The 10,529-nt window shown below is 45.3% G+C and overlaps 1 protein-coding gene and 1 long non-coding RNA gene across 3 annotated transcripts in view; one reads left to right on the plus strand and one right to left on the minus strand.

Annotated features, from left to right (window-relative positions):
• TRAF3IP2 (TRAF3 interacting protein 2) overlaps positions 1 to 9,421 on the minus strand; it is a 52,933-nt gene extending 43,512 nt beyond the window's left edge. Inside the window, exon 1 of the mRNA XM_006157006.3 lies at positions 9,176 to 9,421. The gene's annotated coding sequence lies outside the window, so the exon portion shown is untranslated. The remainder of the gene's footprint in view (positions 1 to 9,175) is intronic.
• The window catches only part of LOC102497455 (uncharacterized), a 32,510-nt gene continuing 29,853 nt past the window's right edge, over positions 7,873 to 10,529 (plus strand). Inside the window, exon 1 of one of the 2 annotated variants that reach the window (XR_001371015.2) lies at positions 7,873 to 8,045. This is a non-coding gene — a long non-coding RNA (uncharacterized LOC102497455). Of the gene's footprint in view, positions 8,046 to 9,208; positions 9,286 to 10,529 lie in introns of those variants that run through there. The other variant, XR_335761.3, reaches the window with a different exon arrangement.

Here is a 10,529-nt window from a genome sequence, read left to right on the forward strand (position 1 = left end):
CCTTTCCAGTCTGCGAACGTGTCTCTTGATTCTGCGAGAAAGAGATCCCATCACCTAAAGTGATTAGATCACATAAAAATGGACAAGAACTTATCCCAAATGATATATTTCAATGTTTTATTTTAAAGTATTCACCATTGTTTTCCTTCCTTGCTTACGATTTTTCTACAGCTGTGAAATCGCATATGCTATACAGCATGCCCTTCGGCTGGTTGGGAAAGCAAAGTATTTTCTCAAGGGCTGGCTGGGGGTTGTGTAATCTCCGGCATGCATCTGTGAGCCCACAGCTGCCTGGGAGGGCCAAGAGATGCAGAAGGCGAGCCAACTAACGAGAGCACCACATTCTGTCAACCATGTCTTGTCATGTGATTCGTTTTCATTGCTCACACTGCAGATACAACTGTTTACTGTTCTCACAGTTTGCAAACATGAATACCTTAGAAGTGCTTCCCTACCAAAAAAAGGAGAAAAAGAGTTGTAAATTTCCTTTTCTAGTTGAGCGGTCTTTAGGAGCCTGGAAGAAGCTCTAAAAAAAAAAAAAAAAAAAAAAAAAAAAAAAGTGATGCGTGTGGTCGTCTCTTATCATTGGAAATCTGTGGTCCATCCTATGGTGGGAATTCTATCATTAAAACTGGTCTGAAAAGGAACACGTGACCCTTCAAATGACCGTGAATAGACCTAGCATGGCAATGAACAGCTTCTAGTACAACTATGATATTCATAACCTTAAAAAAAAACCCAAATGAACACTTTTGTTTTAAACATGTCACTATCAAATACTTAAACAGCAAATACTTATTGAAACCTAATATGCCTGCAACTTTATGCCTCCTACTCTGATTCTGGGGCATAAACTTAATTAAAAATGTGTTTACCTTTTAAATATTTACAGTTATACACAATTCAAGAGGTACAAGAAGTAAAAGTTCATCAAAGTTATTTCCAAAGGCATACAAAACATTTTCCTGTCTTCAAGTTTCTTGTGATCCTGCTCAAGAGAGAAAACAGAGGAAATCCAAGGCCCTACCTCAGGGCCTTTGCACTTGCCGTTCCCTGTTCTTGGAGCACATATATACCTCACATATCTGCATGGCTTGTTTCCTTTGTCCTCCAGGTCTTCCCTCCACTGTCGCCTTCTCACTGAGAGCTCCCTGGTCTCACTCTCACTCCCATCTCCTTTCCCTCTTTTACCTTCCTCTCTAGCAGTGGTTAGTGTCTTCTATGCTACTCAAATGTATATTGTAAATACGAATATCTAATACATTCTTTGTTTATTGTCTCTCCTGTCCCCCTCAGAACATCAAGTTCATGTGGGTTGGATTTCCTCCCAAGTTTGTTCATAGCTATATGCCTAGCACGAACCTTGTGCACCTTTTAGAAAAGAATGAGGGGCCAGGTGGTTGTGCAGTGGTAAAACATGAAATGCTGCAAAGCTGACCTACATGGGAAGGTTCTGGATTCATGTCCCTGAGTGCACTGGACACACTCATGCCCCTGGCCCAGGGCTGGCCGACATTTGGGGTGGATCATGGTGTCAAGACAGTTTTGAAACAGCGACTACCTCTGGGAAGGGAACTGGATGACTGGAAATAGGGCAGATGGGAGATTTGCTTCTTGGAACATTTTAGACCTTTCAGTTTTGTACCAAGTATGTATACAGGTACTTAAAAGATAAAAAATGGGCACAGCCAGAGTAGCACACACTGGACACTTAGTTGCTGTGGTGCAGCCTAAGGCCACATGGGTAGACCCAGGTTCAATTCTTGGGCTACCCTAAAAGCTGTGCATGGGTGCACATGCCTGTAATCCCAGCTCCTTTGGAAGGCTGAGGCAATAGAATCACAGCACAGTAAGATCCTGTCCAAAATACCACACACACACGCACACACGCACACACACACACATGCACACACACACACACACACACATGCACACCCCCCACACACACACACACAAAGAGAGTAAAAAATAAAAAAAGAACAGCTCCACTAGTGATGTTCAGCAAGATTAAGAAGCAGTGCTAATGAGGAACTCATGAGACCACCCAGGAGAGGTGAACATGTCCCTTAAAACACAGAAACCCATTCAGCAGAGGATGAGAACCTTGCCTGCAGAGGCCATGGGTGGGCACAAACTGGGAACAGTGACTAGTTCCAGGGACACACACTAGACTGAGCCTCTTGGGCACAGGGGTCTGGTTCTTACTCGTTCTGGTCTGACCCTCATAACAGTGGTGTTTCTTCTCTGGAATCTCAGCACTCTGGACTGAATGCTGTGCTTCTAGCTCTTGGATTCCGACCAGCATCTTTCTTCCACTCTGTCGGTTTCTCTCTCCTCTGCCTTCTAGCTTTGGCTTCCTTTTTGCCTCCTTGGGCCTGAGACCTTCCTCTGGCTCCTCTCCTCTATCCCCCGCAGCCTGGCTATGCAGATAGCATCTTATCCAGAGACCAGCGGCCTTGGCTCCATGACAGGGCTCCCCTGGTGTCCTCTTCAGTTTCCCAGGCTTCGTCCCTCTCTCATTCCTCTCAGTCCACCCCCTTGAACTGCTTCTAACTCTTTGCTCATGTCTTTTCCAGGCGATCTCTTCCTTCTCTAGCACACTCTGCCTTAAACGAGTTTCTCAAAACAGACTGTTAGTCTTTTCAACACTAGTTTCCTGGTCTCATAGGCAGCCACCAGCTTCTTCTCCTCCCATCCTGTCTGCCTCCCTTCTGCAGGTCCCTTGGACCGCCATGGCCCGTGTGAGAAGCACATCTCTGGCTGGGCACACACTAACAGATCTAATGCCCATGCTGGCAGGTAGCTGTGACCTCCCAGATGGGCTTACCATGAATCCACACATATTCCTAGTATGTGGAAAAATATATAGTATTTAAATGCATGGGCTCTGGATTCAGATTTTCCGTGTTTAAATTCTTTCTCTGTCAGCTGCATAATTAGATATGTGACCTCGAGAAAATTACTTCTCTGGGCCTCATTTTTCTTATCTTTAAAATAGGAAAAAGAGCAACATTTGCCCCATAAGGATGGCATGAGGATAGAACATACTAATAAAGTGCTGAAGGCAGAGCGTGATCCACACCAAGCTCTCAAAAAGCCATGGCTGGTTTGTTATTATTTTTACTACAAGAAGTGATTTGGCTTTGGGATTCTTTTTCTAGACCATGTTCCCCAGTTTTATCCTCAGGTATTCATAATATTATATGAACCTAACGTATGGAGATCATGTATTTTTAACCAACATGTGTGTATGAGTCATTTTGGGGACATTTCATATACAGCATCAGATTTGCTCCTTAAAAGGTGACTGAGTTACAAACTGGGTAAAGGATGTAACTGTGCCATTCCTATTTTACAAGGGCTGAGACACATGAAGTAGCTTTTCAAAGTCACATAACAAGTGACCAGTAAGGGCAAATCTACCCTCCAAGTCACCTAGTTCTTTCCATTAAACTATACAGATCAAAAGGGTTTGTTGACAAACCTTTTCTGCAACTAAGGGCAGATAGTTCAGTTCTGGGTCATATGCTGTCTCTGTTTCATGTCTTGCATTTTTATTTAACAATACTTTAAAAATGAACCCCCCCCACTTTTTTTTTTTTTTTTTTTGCTAGAGGGCACGTGCACTCATAAGAAAGAAAGAGGAGAAAGCACCCTCCATGGGGCATGGCCACACCACTATTCTTTGTCCTTTATCTCTCCCTTCTTTTAGGATTTTGGGCATACATGTACACACGCACACACATGCACTTGGATTGTTTCTCAAGTCACTGGGTCCAGGAATCGAACTACATGGTCAGCCGTGCAGGATCCTGTTGCCTTAACCAACAGGCCACAGAACTGACCTAAAAAAGCATTCTCAACAATAGGCTGGTGGGAAAACAAACCATGTGCCACTGGCCCAAGGATTATAGTTTACTTACCACTGACATACATTATGTTGTGAAATTAAAGTACAAAGTTAACAGAAGTAGGTATTTAAGATGCCTTAGCCTTTGGTTTGCAGTTGGTTTGCTTTGTTCATATTTACTGAGCAGTTACTATGTGTGAAGTGCTGTTCCAAGTGTTGTGTACATACTAACGTATTTAATCCTCACAAACACCATTTCTGATAGTTACTGTCATCTGGCCAGTTTTTTCTTTTTGGTGAGAGAGAGAGAGATTTTTGCTATAAGGGCACTTGTGCTCGCCAGAGAGACAGAGAGATACAGAGGCAAAAATAGAGAAATCATCCCCTAGGGAGATGGCCATGCTGCAATCCTTTCTCCTCCATTCTCTTCTTGGAACCTTGGGCATGCATGCACATGCACTTGCTGAGTTCGGGACTCAAACCATAGTCAACCACGTGGGATTCCAGTGCCTCAACCACTAGTCCACCTGCTGGTCCCATATTCTGGCTTGTTTTACAGATGGAGAAACTGAGACATGGTGAAATTAAGTAACTCTCCTGAGGTCACATGACTAGTAAACAGCAGAGCGAGGATTCAGATCAAGTAATTCCAGAGCCTATGCACTTAACCACTGTGTTTTGGTTGCGAGCTCTGACTGGTATAGCTATTTGGGAGGGAGAAAGAGAATGGGGGGAACCATGTAACCCCTAGAAGATTCTAGAATAAACACATTTCCGAGCTATCACCTTGAAGCTGAGGAGGTGTGGAAACATACCATGTGTGTTCTATAAGAATGGCCAGGCTGGAAGCCTGCAGTGGCCTTTCTTCACAACATTACAATAGAGGATACGGATGAGACTGCAGAGGCATCTTGATTTGAGAAAAGCACTTGATTGGATCTCATTAAATTTTAATCATAAACTGAATTCAAAATAAATTGAAAACTGGTTGACAGAGCACAAACAAAGGGTGATGATAAATGGTGATGCATCTAGAGAAGGGATATCTTCCAGGGGACGCCTCTGAGGCAAGGACGGATGGGATTTAATGAAGGTGTTCTGTCCCTGGAAGAAGACAAATCGCATAGCAAGGAACGGAGGAAGGGCAGGAGTGAGCAGCCTGAGTAATTAATAAACCACATTAACAGCTCCTAAATGATCAAGGTCTGGCATTCACCAACTGTTGGGATTTATTTATTTATTTGTTTGTTTGTCTGTATTTTTAGCATCTTTGGGTCAACAATGAGGTTGAAGAGCCCTAGAGACATACAGCAAAAATATTTCCAGTACACATAAATAAATAAATAAATAAATAAATAAGTATATTAATTCGCTGCTGGGAGGATCCTTAGATTCAATTTGGGTCAGCTATTTTCAATTACAGATTCTCAAGGTCTAACTTTATTCCCCAGGAAGTAATTTTTTTCTGATGTGTCTAAAAGCCATTGAGTTTTGAAAAAATCTTCTAAATGCATTAATGTTCTTTGTTTACTGCTCAAATGCATGCAAACTTTCAGCACATCGGTCTGCTTCGTGGAAGGTGGGTTTGCGTGATTCAAACTCCAGTGAACAAATACTTCCAAGTTGACTTGCAGAATTTCCCAGGCACAGTAACTCTTCCACTGGGTATGCCAGAGGATTTGGAACCCTGGAGACAAGGGAACATTTACTGGCCCATGAGTATAACCTTGCACAGTAAGACTCATGCCAGGCTGAAGGCAGTGCAGCACAAACAGACCTGATTTGAGCATCTTTGCTCTGAGACTCCTCTGAGCTACAGTCAAGGAGGAGATGGACTAATGGGAATGAGCTGACTCCTCCCCATTAGAGGCTGGTCATCAACACTTAGAGAACAACCTCAAACCAGCCCATGTTTTTTTGTTGTCATTGTTATGTTTTTTTGCAGATAAGACAGTTTCTTCTCTAAGAACACGTCTGAGATCCCTAATTCAGTCCAGGACACAGAGTGATGGAGAGGAAGGGGTAGAAAGGAAAAATCAGGAGAGAAGGGGGGCAGGGATAGAAAGGAAGAGGGAAGAATGGACGGGAAGCAAGGAAAATGGAGAAACCTTAAAGGACCTTTTGTTTATTTGCCCTTTGTAGGTGGAGAAGACAGACTTACTTAAATTGTGATTTTAAATTGTGATCACTGGTCAGGAGAAGGGGCAGTTGGGAGGAAAGGGAACACAGGTAAAAGGTGAGAGTGTTGCAGGGTGAGGCAGCGGGCCAGGAAGTGTGAGCCATCAGCTCAGAGCAGGAAGAGTTCGGCAATGGGAAGGAGACCTGCTGACCCCAGGAGTTCCCCCTAGGAAAAATGGAACCCAGGGTACAGAAAAGCAATGAGGCAGAGGAGAGTAAAGTTTCTCTCACTGCTGAGGGAACTGCCAAGACCCCCAGCAGCCTAGGTCTGTGAATGGAGGAGTGGGACACCCAGGATGGGGCTCCAGCCAGTCCCATCCATTCCAAATTGCTTGATTTCAGCAGCCCTGTCAGGAAGTCAAGCCAAACTGACACAGCTCTGAGGGCTACCACATAGATGAAAGCCCACCCTTCCTCAGCCAGCTTGCAAGGTCTGGTCTCCAGGAAGGTCTGTGGAGTGCACACACTACACATGCATGTACACATGCAGACGCAGAGTGAGCTGGGCAGTCAGGCAGTCATGCACACGTGGGCTCCTGGGAGGCCACTGGGCACCAGACATGCAAGGATGTCAGAGGGAGAAAGGACACCCCGGGTTTCATGAACTAAAAATATCTTGGTGACAACACACTGGGAAGAAACAGGAGAGGCCCAGGGGAACAGCTTCTTGATCCCAATCCTCAGATGCTTTCTCACAAAAAGACTGCAGGATTGTTTTGATAAGGAAATGTGATCAAACATTAAGGGTCATTTCATTGGATCTGAAAGGAATTTAAAGTTTAATGTGCCTCCTCTGTGCTTTTTTTTTTCCAGCCATTGCCTGCAATTCATATATGTTTTTAAAGGCTAATCTAAAATTGCCTGCAGCAGAAAAATGATTTGAATTTGGGATATTTCTGAGATTTCCACTCAATGATGTGTAAAACAGATTTAATTTAGACCAACTATCCCACCATAATCTATCTTTCTGAATGCCTGTTCCAGAATGCCTGCAAGTACAACTGTCTTCTCTTCGTTTTATTTTCAGAGCATTTGAAAAGCACTAATTCTTTCATCCTGGGAGATGCAGACTTTACCACTTTCTGTCTTTGCATTCCCCCAAAAATGAGTATCCCTGACCTGTTGGTACACTGCGACCTGTTGGTACCCAGCCCAGACTTCATGCTTAGCCTCCTCTGAACAATAAACAGAGCAGAGCAACTGCATTATCCATCCTGAGGTGCTCCATCACTTTGCGATGTGTAGCTGCAGCACCAGATTAGGAACGACTGTGGCCTGCCCTTTTCGATCAAAGCTGCACTGGCCACTGGACAACAGCCCAATTTCAGATGACAGGGCATTGTTATTTGAAAATAAAAATCGGGACTTCATCGCAGGTGAAATTCTCTTCCTCTCATCCCAGGGAATGGAGAAGAACACCTAAAAATACCATGAGGACTACCAGGGTCTTTATAGCCGACAGAAACAGAACAGCAATACCAAAGTCCTGAATCGGCTCATCCTGGTCAGCCAGTGCCTATGATAACTGTATGGACAGTAAGCGATTGTTCCAAAGGAATAATAACAGTGGGGGCAAAAAAAAGATAGTGGTTTGGAAAAGGTTAAGGATTCAGAGTATCTGACACCTAATGGTGTGTCTAATCCTAGTCATCACCCTTACATGGTATTAGGATGTGTTTCACAGTCTCCTTTCCCCTCCCATTAAAGGCCCACGCGCAGTAACTGGCCTAGCCAAGGAATGGTTTCCAGCTCCAGCCAAGTAACTCTGGCTCTGGGAGCAGGGCTTGTCTGCCAGCTCCCTGGCCTGCCTTGACTCTGTGGACAAGTGTGCAGGAAGAGTCTTCCTGGGTAACCTCAGTGGGACATGAACTAATTCCAGAAATCCCCTGTTTTCTCCTACTTGAGTAGCGCCAACAAAAACGTCTAATTCCAGGCAGCCCTCCTCCAGAGCCAGGAGGCTGCCCAGGCCCACAGTCTTGGAGCCTGATTACTGCTTTACTGTTTGCTTGGAGAGCAGGTGAGTGAAACAGAAATCAAAGGGTATGTGGAGCCTGAGCACCAAGAAGGCATTTGATAGCATGCTGGCTGGAGGGCGGGGATCAGAAAAGTATTAAGAAACAAAGTCCTTTTCCTTGAGGGACTAACCAGCTAGTAGCAGGAAGCAAAATTTATATACACGAATAATCAGTTAACAAATAAGTCTTCTAAGACCACCCGCAGAGCCGCTGGGAGTACCCTATCCCTGTTTTGTTAGGAGGGAATTTAAATAAATCATGTTAGTTCACCGCCCTCCACCACCCTACCCCCACAATTTACTGATGAAGAAATCCAGGCATGGGGAGCCAAGGCAAGTTTCCTAAGTCGTATAACCACAAGAAGTGGAGAACTGGAAAGCAAGCTCCTCGTCCTCTTTTTAATTATGCATTGGGTCTCTTTTTCTTTCATTCCTTTACAGATACCTCCCTCTTCTAAGAGGCCATCTTGAACTTGAAAGCCACAAGTTTGATTAGTGTCTAGGATCCCGTATGAGCCCTGCTCCCCCTCATCTTCCCCCAAAGCTCGGTGCAGCGCCAGCAAACGCCTGGGCGGAGGGGAGGGGGAGGTGGAAGAGGAGGGAGCAGAGCCGGCCACTCACTGTAGGCACCGACACCGAGCTGGGCAGAACTTCCTGGCCCGAGAACGTGGTGGTGATATTTTTCCCCCCTGCATGAAACAGAGATCGAGAAAACTTGGGAGTTCTCCTTCCCACTCTGCCACTGACGTGTCCCGGGGCTGGAAGCCAGTGACTGAATCCTCGCCATATCTGGCTCCCTCCTGGTAGAAACGGGGCTTGAATCCTTGATCCCAACTTGCCAGGACACGACGTTCCCGAACAAATGGTCCCCAGGCAGCTCTGAAATGTATCAGAATGTGTGCCTCCTCTCCTCCAAGAGTTAATCTTGGCTCCCCCGTCTGAAACTCTAACCCGTCAACACTTTCCAGCAGCAGACACTTAACTGTCATTTTCTCAGCCCAAGCTGGGCTCCGCGAGAACGAGTTAAAGTGGGCAGAAGGAGGCAAAGGAGAGAGCGACAGAGCATTTCAGTAAGAAGAGAGTGTTTTGGTTAAGAACTAAGACTAGGTGGGCAGCGGCTCAGACTGACTTACCTTAGGACCACCACGGACAGACAGACCGAACCTAGAGGTGGTCGCGCTCAGTGTCTGTCTCTCTCCACCTTGGGTCCCTGTCGGCCTCGCTTCGCCCTCGCCAGGCCCAGGTAAGCGGTAGAACAGGCTCTGAGCAGGAAGTGGAAGTTGTATGCAAATTTCTACCGAGGCTATGAAGTCTCGTCAGAACTCTCCCATGGGCAGTGAATCAATGGCTGAGAAGTCACTTCAGTTCTTAAAACAGAAACCTCTTTCATTCAGGAGAAAGCCAGTGACCAATTAGGCTGCATTTTTATTTCACCACTCAGCTAAGAAACTGCCCAGTAATGTCCCAGCTTCATAGCAGTGGCTTTGCCTGAGAAGGTATCTCTGGGACAGGATGACACTTAAGTGTTAAGGTCACTTATTCATTACCAGCTCCAAGGAGGAACTTGGGGAGTGGGGGGCAGATAATGGGGTAGACTATAAAGCCAGAGCTCAAAATCCCAAGAGAAAAATGGAGAAGGGATTGCAGCATGGCGACGTGGGAGGGGTGGGGGGGAGGGGCTGTGATTTCTCACTTTTTCCTTCTCTGTCTCTCTCACGAGGCAAGCCCACACACCCTATTGCAAAGATCTCTTAAAGAAAAAAAAAAAGCCAGATATTCTTACTATCGCCTATAACTATTTAAGACACCAGCACTTGCTACCTGTAACTAGGAAATGGGGTACTCAATGCTATGCCCCTGCACACACACTACCCCATTGTTAGGTACAAAAAACTAGCTTTTAAGAAAACATACACACACACAATCAGGCATGGAAAAGTAGCTACTTTTAAGAAAATACACAGGCGAGCGCTCATGCACACACACACACACACACACACACGCAGACATGCACTTATCTTCCTCTGGCTGCATTTTTCAAGATCTTGTGTTTATTTCTCCCCCTTCCCTTCCCATTGTTTGATAAGTAGGCTACAAAGAATTTATCATACAGGAGAGGCTGGAAGCAGGATCTGCCATGGCAATGTGTGGGTGTATAGGACTGTTGTCTTTAGGGTAGCAGAGGGTGATGGGAGCTGTGTCTGTAGAGCTCAGGAGTCACAGGGATCTGGGTTTGACCTCAGCCATGCCCCTGGCCAGCCAGGCTGTTAGGGCAGGCACTCAGTATTCCTTGCCTGCCTGTCGAAGTGTCTGAGTCAACCAGCCCACTTAACCATCTCTCTACTTTCGTGCAGGGCACAAGGCCTGGCACGTCAGTTTTGCTTACCCAGGACACATAAAGCAGGTTATCTTACATTCTACAAGCAGAGGGAATGCAGCTTGTTCTTTTTCTTTAATTTTTTTCTTTCATTTATTTATTTATTTTTT

This window comes from Tupaia chinensis, unplaced genomic scaffold (genome assembly GCF_000334495.1).
Source record: "Tupaia chinensis unplaced genomic scaffold, TupChi_1.0 Scaffold000527_1, whole genome shotgun sequence".
Lineage (NCBI taxonomy): Eukaryota > Metazoa > Chordata > Mammalia > Scandentia > Tupaiidae > Tupaia > Tupaia belangeri.